The following is a 14,057-nucleotide window of genomic DNA, read 5'->3' as shown; positions in this document are numbered from 1 at the left end:
TCAGACATTGCCACCTTGTGGAATAAATGTGAATTGCACTTATTGCACTCATTTCATCTATTGTTGTGCAGAAAAAATACATGTACACTGATACACTCCTTGGGTTGTTAGCGACCCTATACAATTTTTACAAAAAATCAATTCAAAAATAGGCATTCTTTTATAATTTTATGATTTTTTTTCATGTTATATTCTTTATAATGAATTGATTGAGGAATACCAAGAAGGTTGAAGTCTAACTTTAAAAAATGAATGAAGAGGAGGGTAGTGAATGACGTCCCGGGTCACTAAAGACCCGAGGTATGAATTTAAGGGTTAAAGGATTAGTTCACTTTCAAATAAAGTTTTCCTGATAATTTACTTTATAAAAAGCTCTTTGAAGCTGCACTGAAACTGTAATTTTGACCTTCAACCATTTGGGCTCCATTGAAGTCCACTATAAGGAGAATAATCCTGGAATGTTTTCATCAAACCTTTAATTTCTTTTCGACTGAAGAAAGAAGGACATGGACATCTTGGATGACATGGGGGTGAGTAAATTATCAGAAAAATTTTATTTGAAAGTGGACTAATCCTTTAATTATTCAAGGCCCAGTGCATGATGAGAACACCAGTATCAGAAAAGCTGAGTAGGTTTTATTTAATTTTTTAACGTTGATAAGCTATGACATTGAGTACTGATATAAAATTTACTTTTTTTTAAATTCATGCCTGAACTAACTTTTTCATGTAGAAATTACAATGTTTTTTTTTTGTTTGTTTTTTTTTTTGTTTTTTTGTTTTCTGTAGTATTTACTTCACCACAGAATCATTTTTTCAGTTATACAGTATAAAAGTCATGGAATGTCCCCATAAAACATGGGAACCTGCGTGTGCGTGTGTGGTTCAGTTATTCCCTACGTTGTGGAAAAAAATTACATTTTTGATCTTGTTTGTACTCTAGCATAGGAGTGGACTAATGTGGAACAGTGATAATGAGGACTACAGAAAAGGATGATGGGAAAATTTTAGATTATGCATAGAAGACATAAATCACCCATAAATGGTGTGGTAGAAGAGTGAGAAGAACAGGAGCAGAGAGAGAGAGAATGAGGAAGCAGTGTGTGAGTGACAATGTCTTTGATGAATGCCATAATGATGAATTGGTAAAAATGTTGTAAGAGCAGTAGAAAGGAATTCTCCCTATCTGACAAGAATTAAACTGTAAGGATGAAACTAAAATGATGAAGAGTGAAAGATTGGTTAGAAGGAGGGATGGAGGTAGTTAGTATGCAAAGCCAAGCTGCAGCATTTGCTAGTGCATCAGTCCCCGTCATATAACTGTCACTGGGCTGCAAGCCACATAAAGAATGGGTTTCATGTAATTCCACAAAATTAATGACAGCTTTATGCTTGGTGGGCCAAAGGGGAATGAGAAATAGTGAGGAAAAGGGAATAGTGTTTGATTGTCAATATGAACAAATTCCCTGTTTTTTTTGTTTGTTTGTTTGTTTGTTTGTTTGTTTGTTTTGTTTTTTGAGGAGATTCTTGTCAAGAATTTCACTCTCAATTTACAAACCCAATTCCAAAAAAGTCGGGACACTGTACAAATTGTGAATAAAAACAGAATGCAATGATGTGGAAGTTTCAAATGTCAATATTTTATTCAGAATACAACATAGATGACATATCAAATGTTTAAACTGAGAAAATGCATTTTAAGGGAAAAATAAGTTGATTTTAAATTTCACGGCATGAACACATCTCAAAAAAGTTGTGACAAGGCCATGTTTACCACTGTGTGGCATCCCCTCTTCTTTTTATAACAGTCTGCAAACGTCTGGGGACTGAGGAGACAAGTTGCTCAAGTTTAGGAATAGGAATGTTGTCCCATTCTTGTCTAATACAGGCTTCTAGTTGCTCAACTGTCTTAGGTCTTCTTTGTCGCATCTTCGTCTTTATGATGCGCCAAATGTTTTCTATGGGTGAAAGATCTGGACTGCAGGCTGGCCATTTCTGTACCCGGATCCTTCTTCTACGCAGCCATGATGTTGTAATTGATGCAGTATGTGGTCTGGCATTGTCATGTTGGAAAATGCAAGGTCTTCCCTGAAAGAGACGACGTCTGGATGGGAGCATATGTTGTTCTAGAACTTGGATATACCTTTCAGCATTGATGGTGCCTTTCCAGATGTGTAAGCTGCCCATGCCACACGCACTCATGCCACCCCATACCATCAGAGATGCAGGCTTCTGAACTGAGCGCTGATAACAACTTGGGTTGTCCTTGTCCTCTTTAGTCCAGATGACATGGCGTCCCAGTTTTCCAAAAAGAACTTCAAATTTTGATTCGTCTGACCAAAGAACAGTTTTCCACTTTGCCACAGTCCATTTTAAATGAGCCTTGGCCCAGAGAAAACGCCTGCGCTTCTGGATCATGTTTAGATATGGCTTCTTTTTTGACCTATAGAGTGTCAGCCGGCAACAGCGAATGGCACGGTGGATTGTGTTCACCGACTGTTTTCTGGAAGTATTCCTGAGCCCATGTTGTGATTTCCATTACAGTAGCATTCCTGTATGTGATGCAGTGCCGTCTAAGGGCCCGAAGATCACGGGCATCCAGTATGGTTTTCCAGCCTTGATCCTTATGCACAGAGATTGTTCCAGATTCTCTGAATCTTTGGATGATATTATGCACTGTAGATGATGATAACTTCAAACTCTTCGCAATTTTTCTCTGAAAAAAAACTCTTTTCTGATATTGCTCCACTATTTTTCGCTGCAGCATTGGGGGAATTGGTGATCCTCTGCCTATCTTGACTTCTGAGAGACACTGCCACTCTGAGAGGCTCTTTTTATACCCAATCATTGACCTAATAAGTTGCAAATTGGTCCTCCAGCTGTTTCTTATATGTACATTTAACTTTTCCGGCTTCTTATTGCTACCTGTCCCAACTTTTTTGGAATGTGTAGCTTTCATGAAATGCAAAATGAGCCAATATTTGGCATGACATTTCAAAATGTTTCACTTTCAACATTTGATATGTTATCTATATTCTATTGTGAATAAAATATATGTTTATGAGATTTGTAAATTATTGCATTCCTTTTTTATTCACAATTTGTACAGTGTCCCAACTTTTTTGGAATCGGGTTTGTATCTTTGTTTTAGTTTTTTTTTTTTTCTCAGGCCATACCAATAGTTATTAAAGACAAACTGGAGAGCTGCTTTAGAAATTGAAGTAGTAATTCTAACTTAAATAGACAGTTATTTTCATGGTTAATACTGCAAAGCTTCTTCCTTTAAAGCAATCTATTGTATAAAGTGCTATAACCTTGACATGACGTGACTTGACTGGAGTGCCGAATTGCAAACACATCCACATTATTACTACGATCAGATGTTTTCTTAACTGCGGTTTTCTCACTGCTGTCATTTTGTTGTATGTTTAATTTGTTATTAAGATTAAAGCGCACAGCACATATTTACATATTTATCCGTGCTACTGGAGTAAATATGTGAAATGTAGACCTTCACTCTTACACACACCTCTTTGCTTTACCCTTGCGTTTAATCCTTCTATGGAAATAAGCATTTTTGGTGATCATGAGCCATAAAGTGGCCCTGCAGCAGATCGCCTGTAAATCTTGCCATAAAAATGCTGCACAGTCAGTGGTGCCATCAGCCATCAATTGCCTTTTTTGCTGCTCTGATTAAGGCAAAATAGACAATAAAAAAAGCAGCATTTTAGATAAATTACACCGGCACTGCAGTTGTACGGCACTAGAATATGAATTACGGACAAGTGCAAAAAGAGAGATAGAGAGAGAGCATTGAAAGAAGAGAAATTGAGAAACAGAAAAGTAGAGGAGAAAAGGTCGTTATTTTGTAGTTTTACTCTTTAAGGAGATTCAAACACTTGAGAGTGTCTAAGGGTATGTTTACATGACAACAATGTTGCTACTATAAACTGAAAAGTTTTTCTTTTGCATTTTTCGTACAGACAACAACATTGTCATAACGATTTACAAGGATTCGCGAAAATTAATAAACGCTGTATTCTGCTGCCAGGCCAGATGTTGGCGATGTCACTTTATAAAGAAAGACTATGCTCCTATAAAATTAACACATAAAACGCATGCGCATCAAGACACTGTTTTCACAAATTTGAGTTTTTGTAGTTTACAAGGAGACGATATCGATATCATTTTCAAAAACTTGCACTTTGATACCTGATTTCAAAAGTTTGCGTTTTCAGGCCCCCAAAACACAGTTGTCGTGTCAATGGACGGCCAAAATGCATAAATTTTTCCGGTTTTAGTTGAAAAAGGTGTCATGTAAACGGCCCCTAATCGTTTAGTCTTCATACTGCTATTTTAGCAAATAGCTTGTCATTGTTCTTCAAAATTTAGAATTAGACATTTTTTCAGCCACTATCCACAGTTTCCAACTATTATCTAAACACAAACCTGAATCCATTTTGTTAGAGCAGCAAAACTCAACTCTGCAGAAAATCACTGTTGCATATTTTCATGAAGCCAGATTTGTAACCAAACTGTTTGCATATTTTTTTCTTCTTTTATTCTATATGTATCTTTCCACAATTTAGAAATGTAATTTTGTTCATTCAAAATTAATTGTCTCTTTTTTTCATAGAGATTTTGGGGTCTTTGCTGCCACCTACAGCATACTGGTTACAGCATACAGCACACAAGTTCAACCATTTTAGGCCTTGGCAAAGGAGCATAATTATATATAAGTCTTGTAATTTCAGAAGGTCATGGGAATATAGTGTGACTGATCAGAATCTTTGTAGATTGTTTAGTCATCATGCAGAAGTCATGCATTCTCCACAGTACAGAATAGTGTATTGTGTAAGCCAGTCTGCATATGCAGAATATCATCTAGCCAATCATGCAACACAGCAATAAATAAATAAAAAAAAAACCTAAGGGCACACAGCTCAAAAGCCACAACTATAAAATGTTCAAGGAGTTTCTCAGGCATTTTATACAGGCAACTGAGCTGTATGGCGTAAAAAGTGACGATTCTGCATGCAGCTAAATGAGAATGTCAAGTTCTTCACTGTGGTTTAGGTTGCTACAGAATCGGATGTGCATGCCTTTTTGGCATGCACAGCAAAGCTCATGACCAGTGTCATGTTAAAATACGGGTTTACCTATAGTGCTTTGAGCCTCTGCCACAATCTTTCCATCAACAAGAGTAAATTCAGGGTGGGGGAGGCGTGTTTTATGAATGAACAGCTATGGTAAAAGTGGAGGATGGGTGAGGAAAACAAGACAATTTTATTGTTGCTCTTTTTATTTGCCTGTAGGGTGGCGCTACTGCATACTTGGTAGGATTAGTTTGTCTCACATAAAAGGGGGGGATGGGGGAAGTAACAGAGACAGAGAATTGCAGACTTCTGACTCACAACAGCAGTAAATCTTGTTGTCATTGATAAAATCCAATTTGGAATGGTCGCCAAGTTGTAAACAATGAGTTTTCTCTGTCAAGTTACCAAACTTAACTACCAGACCATAGACAGAAGCTTTTCTCAGTAACAGATATTTTCTGTCTAGACACATTAAAAGACATTTCGTGCATGATAAAGTCACTTTTCAAAATCACTGTTTTTATTGCCCTACATTTCCAAGAACACTAAGAGGATTGTGTTGTTAGACATCCATATGGAACACTACCTCTTTATCCTACAAGAAAATGCATATAAATATACAAAGACCGTTGTTTTATTTTATTCAATAAACTGCTTCTTATGTTTGAATACATACTGGCATATTTCGACTTTTACTTGAATGGCACGAGCTAAAGAAACATTCGGAGTAACTTCAGCAAGTATATTTTGAGGAGATGTACGTTCTCATTCTTTGATACCCTTATGAAAAACTAGTATACTTAAAGTTCATTTGATCAAGTATACTAAAGTAATGTTCAAGTATATTTTCAAGTACTCTTTATGTAGTAAGTATACTAGTATCAATGTACTAGTAGTATACTATTTTAATACCGCTTGGGACTAAATCGACCCAATTGAAGTGTATGTTTAAGTGTACTATGATTGTAAAATTAGTAAACTTTAAGTACACAACTAGTTCACAGCTACGTTTCTCATTTGTACTTCATCTGTACTACAAGTGACCTTAAGTAAACTAGTAGTTTACTATTTTAATACTAGTAGTAGTACACTTTGAAATATATTAAAAAGTTTTCTTTAAAGTGAACATCACATCAGACGTATAGTTTACATTTTATATATTATTTTTGTACTTTAAGTATACTTCTATGTTGCTATTTAGGTATTATTTTTTACTTGAAATACCTTTAACTCTTTCCATTTTAAAAACATTTTATAGGCTACTAGCTTCATAAATCCTTTTTATCAACACTTAAATGTGGGTAAGTTTCATTAAAAAAAAGAAAAAAAAAGAAAACATTTTAATCAAAAAGCTGAGAAAGTTGCATTTTTGTCAAAGACTATGTCGGGATGGGATTCAGAATGATGATCAAACACAGGTGGAGTAGATCGAGTCCATAAACTCCCCAAAGCTTCATAGTCCTCATTCAGTAACATTAGGCAGTTTTGATGATGTTTAATGTTTGATGATTTTTACATTTGTTTATTTTACATTTGCCTGAGTAATCTTCTATCCCTTATTTCAGCTTCTTCTTCTCTTGCATTTTGATCTGGAGATTCTGTACTCTTTCAGAATATATTGGTTTTCTTTATAAATCAATATTTTCAAACAATGTCCTTTTATACTATACTTTTATAAATATTATGTTTAAGTATATCTCGATCAAAAGTCCAAGTACAGGCCAAATATTCTTAGACATTCCTGTCAGTATAAGTCAAGTTAAGTTAAGGGCAATTTTATGTTTATTTCTGAGAAGTATATAAAAAGTAGACTATTTTTAGTTTAAAAGAAGTATACTAAAAGCACATTTGAATAAACTTCTTTTTCGTAAGGGTAGACTGGATACGTTTTCTATTCATCTCACAGACTGTCTCTCTCTATCTCAGTGCAAGGTCATAAAAGTCTTTTTGAACTACCGTGTAAAAAAGAAAACACCTGCATGCGAACACAGAGTAATGCCACTGGCATGTTTATGATGCCATGGCCCTTGGCACCCAACACAAGTGCTTGCAAAAGCTTTCTGTCGCACACATAAGCATGGAATAAGTTTTATCAGAACTACTTCTGTCAATGTTTTTTTTTTAATTATTTTATGTTCATAAGAGACATCATTGTATCGCAATTTCAAAGAAGAGAAACAAGTAAGTTAAATAAAGAATGATGTACAAAAACACATTTGTATAAAAAGCACAAAAACAAATCAGACTGCCAGCCTGGAATACCTAAGAGCAACACAAGAGGTGGAGATCTGAGATGAATGGAGTACTTCAAAAGAACCACTCTCAAGTGTCTGACATCTTTATCAGCTGAGCATCAGATGATTGTGAGTTTTAACAATGTTATCTGTCTGAACTAAAGACAGATTTTTTCCCCCCGCTGCATCAGTAGCTGACACTGTGGGAACACCCTTCAGGTGTGGCAATTGTCTCACGAATAGAATAGAATCACAGCAATTCATTGGCTGATGGTGCAAGCACCACACTCCAAGGCAGTGGGCAGATATGACACAATAAATAAATAAATAAATAAATAAATGCAGCTGGCTTTGGATACAAGCAAAACCCTAAAGAGGTAAGGGATAAGTGTAGAGACTTTGCAAGTGTCACAAAGCGAAGAGCTGCAGAACATAAAAGGGAAGCATAAAGACTGGTGGTGGTACCTGTTCTGTTCCTCCTCTGACGGCAGAGGAAGAAAACGTTTTGGCCATCCTGGGATCTGAGGTATTGGAAGGCAAGGCACACCAAATATGCATGCTGATTTACCATTTTACAGTGAGGCCATTAAAATTTTATGGTTATGGTTAAAGAACCTTTCAGTAAACAGTCTTTAATGGAACCAATTTGTTTTTCTTAGTGTGAAGAACATTTCAAAAATAAAAAGAAACTTTTTTGCACCTGTAAAGAATCTCTTGTGTGATGGAAAGTTTCTGTGCTGTCCATAACTTTTTTTAGTTAAAAATGATCCAAAATCAATTTGAGCAAGTACATAGCCAGCGTTCAAAACTATCTCCTTACCTTAGCCCGATTCACAACGGTAAGCTTATAATAATGTGTTCTAATTCAGGTGGTACTGGTAGGTTTCTGCTGTGAATTCGAGCATGCAGCCATTCGTCTTTGCGTCATTACATCACGTCTGTTTACATAAAGAATGAGTCCCAGCTAGTAGCTATATCATGTGAGGATGCTGCAGGTGACGGATCATTTATAGCCTTTTCTCACAGCAGCTGCAAAAATTTAATTTATTTTGATGGTAGATTGTATGGTATGACAAACGGACAAAGATATTAGACTGTACAGAAATTGAAATCTACAGGTAACACTAATACACACTAAATACAGCAACGCTGATGTTGTTAACATTAACAATTTGAAAACAACGTATAACAATAATAATTTGCACGGTTTGATGTGATATGAGCTAAACAATTGTTAAATTTAATCACCATAGTGTGATTTATTGTAATGATTTTTTTTTTAATCAGATGGTCAGAACAAAAATGGCAGACATGTTACTTGTTCAAATGACATTTTCCGATAAAAAATCCTATTTTGGTCATACTTCCAAGACTACAATCTGTGATTCCGAAGTACCTGTGCATGACTGACAGACACACATTCTCCTCAAAACATTAGATTCATCTGCACTGAGCTGCGCCAATGCACAACCCACATAAAGATGATAATTCTGCAAATAACTTCAATTGCAGGTTTCAAACAGAGATGGCGACAAAGAGGCAAAACTGCAGCTTTAAGATTAGGCTTAACCCTCTTCCTCTTTTTTTTTTTTTTTTTTGGTTGCCACCATGCCCAAATCCCTTGTCCTTGTCATGGGTGGTGGAAACAGACTGGTTCTGGTAAATGGGGCTCTGGTGATGCTGTGTGTTACATGGGATTCAATTTCCTGTTCAACGACAGAGAAGTTAAAAGTCTACATCAGTTGGATTGAAGAAATACAAAATGCTGTTCTAATAATATTAATTTAAAAAAATGTAAGCAATTGGTAAGTGAATTTGAAGCATGCCTGTAATGATGGGTCAGTAGAGTGTGGATCCATTTGCAGCTTTTATATACAAACAAGGGCAAGACAGTACCGTAAACAGAGACAGGCAATGGTCGGGGCAGGCAGCAAGGAATCAGAGTTGGGTCACAGGCAGAGATCAAGACAGGCAACGAACAATCACAGAGATAATAGACAGGCAGGATTTAGGGCAGGCGGCGGAGTTTCGGCAGAGATAAACAGTCCAGGTAATAACAAGATATCAGTCCACAAAGAAACGCTCAGAAATTATCACCACAGCAAAACCTTCGCAAAGGTGTGTGTTTGCGTCTTAAATAGTGTGAGTGTGATATGGTGCAGGTGCAGGTGTAATCAGTCCCAGGAATGCGGGCCTATGGGAAATGGAGTCCGGATAAGTGTATGTCAATATTCAGGTGACAGCTCCCTCCGGCGGCCCGGAGGATGCACCGGAGGAGCTGCATTCGTGACAGAGCCCCCACCCTGCGAGCGGCTCCAGACGCAAGGAGTCGGGCACCGGGGTCTACCACGAGGTCGTGGGGCCAGTCTCTCCGAATGCGTCCGATTGGAATTCCTCCAAGAGATTGGGGTCCTGAATATTATCCGCATTGACCCAGGATCGCTCCTCTGGACCATACCCCTCCCAGTCAACCAGATACTGTAGCCTCTGACCCCGGCGCCTGGAATCGAGCAGCTCTCGAACGTGATAAGCCTCCTCGCCCTCGATCATCAGCAGTGGGGGACGTTGGTCCTCAGCTCTCTCCGGTTCCCCTCTTGGAACCCCGGAGGGTTTCAGCAAAGAAACATGGAAAGTGGGAGAAACGCGATGATTAGCAGGCAGGTCTAGACGAAAGGATACTGGGGTAATTTGTTTTATAATTTGGAAAGGCCTGACATAACTGGGACTGAGTTTTCTGCAGGGAAATCTCAACCGAAGGTCTCTAGTGGACAGCCAGACCCACTGTCCTACAGTGTCGATTGGCTTGAGCTTCTTGTCTCCTGACTGCATGCTGAAGGTGGTGGTGAGCTAAGTCCCAAGTTTCCTCACTCCTCTGCATCCAAGCACTGACTGCAGGTAACTCAGAGGGCTCGCCAGACCATGGGAACAGTGGTGGTTGATAACCCAGGACACATTGGAATGGTGTAATGCCAGTAGACGGTTTCTGTAATGAATTCTGTGCATATTCTGCCCACATGAGATAACGGCTCCATTCCATCCATTCCATTGGCGTTGGCAGTAGGTGCGGAGAAATCGGGTGAGTTCTTGATTCAGTCATTCTGTTTGTCCATTAGACTCTGGATGGTAGCCTGACGTGTGACTGATATTTACATTTAAGTGTTTGAAAAAGGCAGCCCAGACCCGGGATGTGAATTGAGGTCCCCTGTCAAACACGATATCGTCAGGTAAGCCATAAAGCCGAAACACATAATTGCATAATATCTCCGAATTTTCGAAGGCAGTGGGCAGTTTAGGGAGTGGTATCAGTCGGCAGGCTTTGGAGAAGACATCGACTACTGAGAGGACGGTGGTATTGCCTTGAAAGGGCGGTAAATCAGTGATAGTCAATAGCAATGTGAGACCAAGGGCATCTTTGGCTGTTCGGTCTGACATGATAGGGCATCCGCCTTGGTGTTTTTTTAACCAGGTCTGTAGGTGACTTTGAATGGAACCGGGTGAAGAACATAGCCCAGTGAGCTTGGCGTGGGTTTAACCGCTTGGCTGAGCAGAGGTACTCTAAGTTTTTATGATCGGTAAACACAGTGAATGGGTGTTGCGCTCCCTCCAACCAGTGGCACCACTCTTCGAGGGCGGCCTTCATGGCCAACAGTTCCCGGTCCTCCACATCGTAGTTCCGTTCGGCAGCTGACAACTTTCGGGAGTAGAATGCGCATGGATACATTTTCTCGGGGTTGCCCTGATGTTGAGACAGAATAGCGCCGATACCAGTGTTGGAAGCGTCCACCTCCATGATGATAGGACGCTCCGGATCAGGGTGGCGGAGAATGGGTGCTGATGTGAACCAGTCTTGAGCTCCTGGAATGCTTGATTTGCCTCTGGGGACCAGTGAAGACGAGAGGATGAGCGTTTTGTCATGGAAGTCAGGGGTGCGGCTACACAGCTGAAGTTCCGAATGAACCGCCTATAGAAATTGGCAAAGCCCAAGAATCGCTGTAATTCCTTTAATGTGCGAGGTTTCGGCCACTCCAGCACTGCCCTTACTTTACTGTCATCCATGGCAACCCCGTCCCTACTGATGACGTACCCCAGGAAAGCAGTGAAGGTTTGGTGGAATTTGCACTTTTCTGCTTTAGCATACAACTGGTGTTCAATGAGTCTTTGTAGAACAGCTCTCACGTGCTGAATGTGCTCGAAGTAATTTGAATAGATCAGTAGGTCTATGTACACTATGACCCAGCGATTTAACATGTCTCTGAATACGTCGTTGATATAGGACTGGAACATGGCTGGACTGTTGGACAGGCCGAACGGCATTACGAGGGTCTCATAGTGGCCCCCCCCCCGGATGCGAATGAGGTTGTAAGCGCACCGGAGGTCTAGTTTAGTGAAGTATTTAGCCTGCCTGAACTGTTCAAGAGCTGCCGGTACTAGAGGTAGGGGGTAACGGAATTTTACAGTGATATCATTCAGACCTCTGTAATCAATGCAAGGTCTCAGTCCTCCGTCCTTTTTCTTGACGAAAAAGAACCCGGCTGATGCTGGTGATGTAGACGGCCAAATGAACCCCTTGGCCAATTCCTCCTCGATGTAGATTTCATGGCTGCAGTTTCTGGCTGAGTGAGAGGGAAAATTCGGCCCTTGGGGGGCGTCGCACCTGGTAGCAGATCAATTGCACAGTCACCGAGTCTATGAGGAGGAAGTTCGGTGGATTTCTGCTTGCTGAAAGCCACTGCGAGATCGGTGTATTCGGCGGGGTCGTTATGTTTCTCAGAGTTCTCTGTGTGGAGTTTCACAGATCGCACCGGTAATGGAATTACTGGTTGAAGGCAGTGGTTATGGCAGTGACTGTCTCATTGGAGTATCTCTCCCTCCTTCCATGATACATGCGGGTTATGTGAACGGAGCCATGGCAGACCAAGGATGATGGGATTATGGGGTGAGTGAAATACATAGAAGCAGATGGTTTCATGATGAAGGATGTCAACTTGTAGCTTGAGTTCGGAAGTGATGTGTTTAATTTTTCCTCCTCCGATGGGTTTTCCATCTAACGCCTCCACTGTTAATGAAGAATGGCAGTCGATTAGTGGAATGTTGTATTCTTTAATGACATGAACAGACATGAAATTTCCAGCCGCCCCAGAGTCCAAAAGTGTTCGTGGTGATGATTTGTTCATTAACGGAGAGTTGAATGGGAATTTTGAGGCAGTTAGATGAATAGTTATGTTGCAGGAGAGGACTCACCACTTTGGAACTCGTGGCCGCAGTAGAAGCACAGGTGCATCTGATGTCTTCTCTCTCTCTCTTCAGGCTGGAGGGGTGTGTAACTGAGATCCATGGGTTCAGGAACCGGGCTGCTGGAGATGGGCGCTCGGGAAGGACGCAGTGTGCGTAGAAGGTTATCGATGTGGATTGCTAGTTCGATGAAGAAGTTTAAGGAGCTGCCCTCGTTCCGCTTGTAAATCCATAGATAGACCCTGACCAAATAACAACATCAATGTGTCCTCTGTCCAGTTGGTTTGTGCTGCCAATGTGCAAAACTGTAGGGCGTATTCTGCGGCTGCGGCTTTACCTTGGGTCAATGAGAGTAGCTGGTCACCCGGGCTCTGCCCTCCCGCTGCGTGTTCAAACACTTCTCTGAACCGTTGTAGGAAGTTGGTGAATGAGGGAAACACAGAACCGTTATCTTGCCAGACAGCAGTAGCCCAATCCAACGCCTTGCCCGTCAATAATGAACAGACGAATGAGATACGACTAGTATCTGTGGGATACAAGGAGGGTTGCTGATTCACGTATAGAGAGCATTGAAGGAGAAAACCAACTTTGTTGGTGTGCCATCAAACTTTTCAGGGAGGACCAAGGATTCATGGCTGGCGGATTGGTGAATGTTGGTATGGCAGGTGCAGCGGGTGGTGGCGTGGAGGCCTCGGCGGGATTGAGGCGTAGGCCCTGTAGTGTTTTCACCAACTCCTCCGTGAGCTAGGTGAGGCGAGTGAGCTGGTGGTGATGCATAGCTAGTTGACTGGCTTGGGCTGATAATTCCGTGGAGATCTGGGCTAGAGCTGCTGGATCGCTGAGTGGCAAAGTCTTCTGTAATGATGGGTCAGTAGAGAGTGGATCCATATGTAGCAGTATACAAACAAGGGCAAGACAGTAGCGTAAACAGAGACAGGCAATGGTCAGGGCTGGCAGCAGGGAATCAGAGTCGGGTCACAGGCAGAAATCAAGACAGGCGGCAAACAATCACAGAGACAATAGACAGGCAGGAATCAGGGCAGGTGGCGGAGTTTCGGCAGAGATAAACAGTCCAAGTAATAACAAGATATCAGTCCACAAAGAAATGCTAAGAAATTATCACCACAGCAAGACTTCGCGAAGGTGTGTGTGCATCAATACTGTGAGTGTGATATGGTGCAGGTGTAATCAGTCCCAGGAATGCGGGCCTATATGGGAAATGGAGTCCGGATTGGTGAATGTCAATATTCAGGTGTCCGCTCCCTCCGGTGGCCCGGAGCTGCATTTGTGACAATGCCTATATGAACTGTCACCCCTTATTAAATACCTGAATAATTATAAGTTGATCATAAAGCATATTTATGGAGTAGAATACAAACTTTATTTTGTATTGGTGAGCCACCCTCACATACAGTACAACCATCAAAAAACTGAAGTTGGCTGAGTGAAGATTTTGTCAATACACAAGACTGACAAAATATCAAGATATCTTCTA

Source organism: Chanodichthys erythropterus, chromosome 6, assembly GCF_024489055.1.
Source record: "Chanodichthys erythropterus isolate Z2021 chromosome 6, ASM2448905v1, whole genome shotgun sequence".
NCBI lineage: Eukaryota > Metazoa > Chordata > Actinopteri > Cypriniformes > Xenocyprididae > Chanodichthys > Chanodichthys erythropterus.
This window is presented reverse-complemented; position numbering follows the sequence as displayed.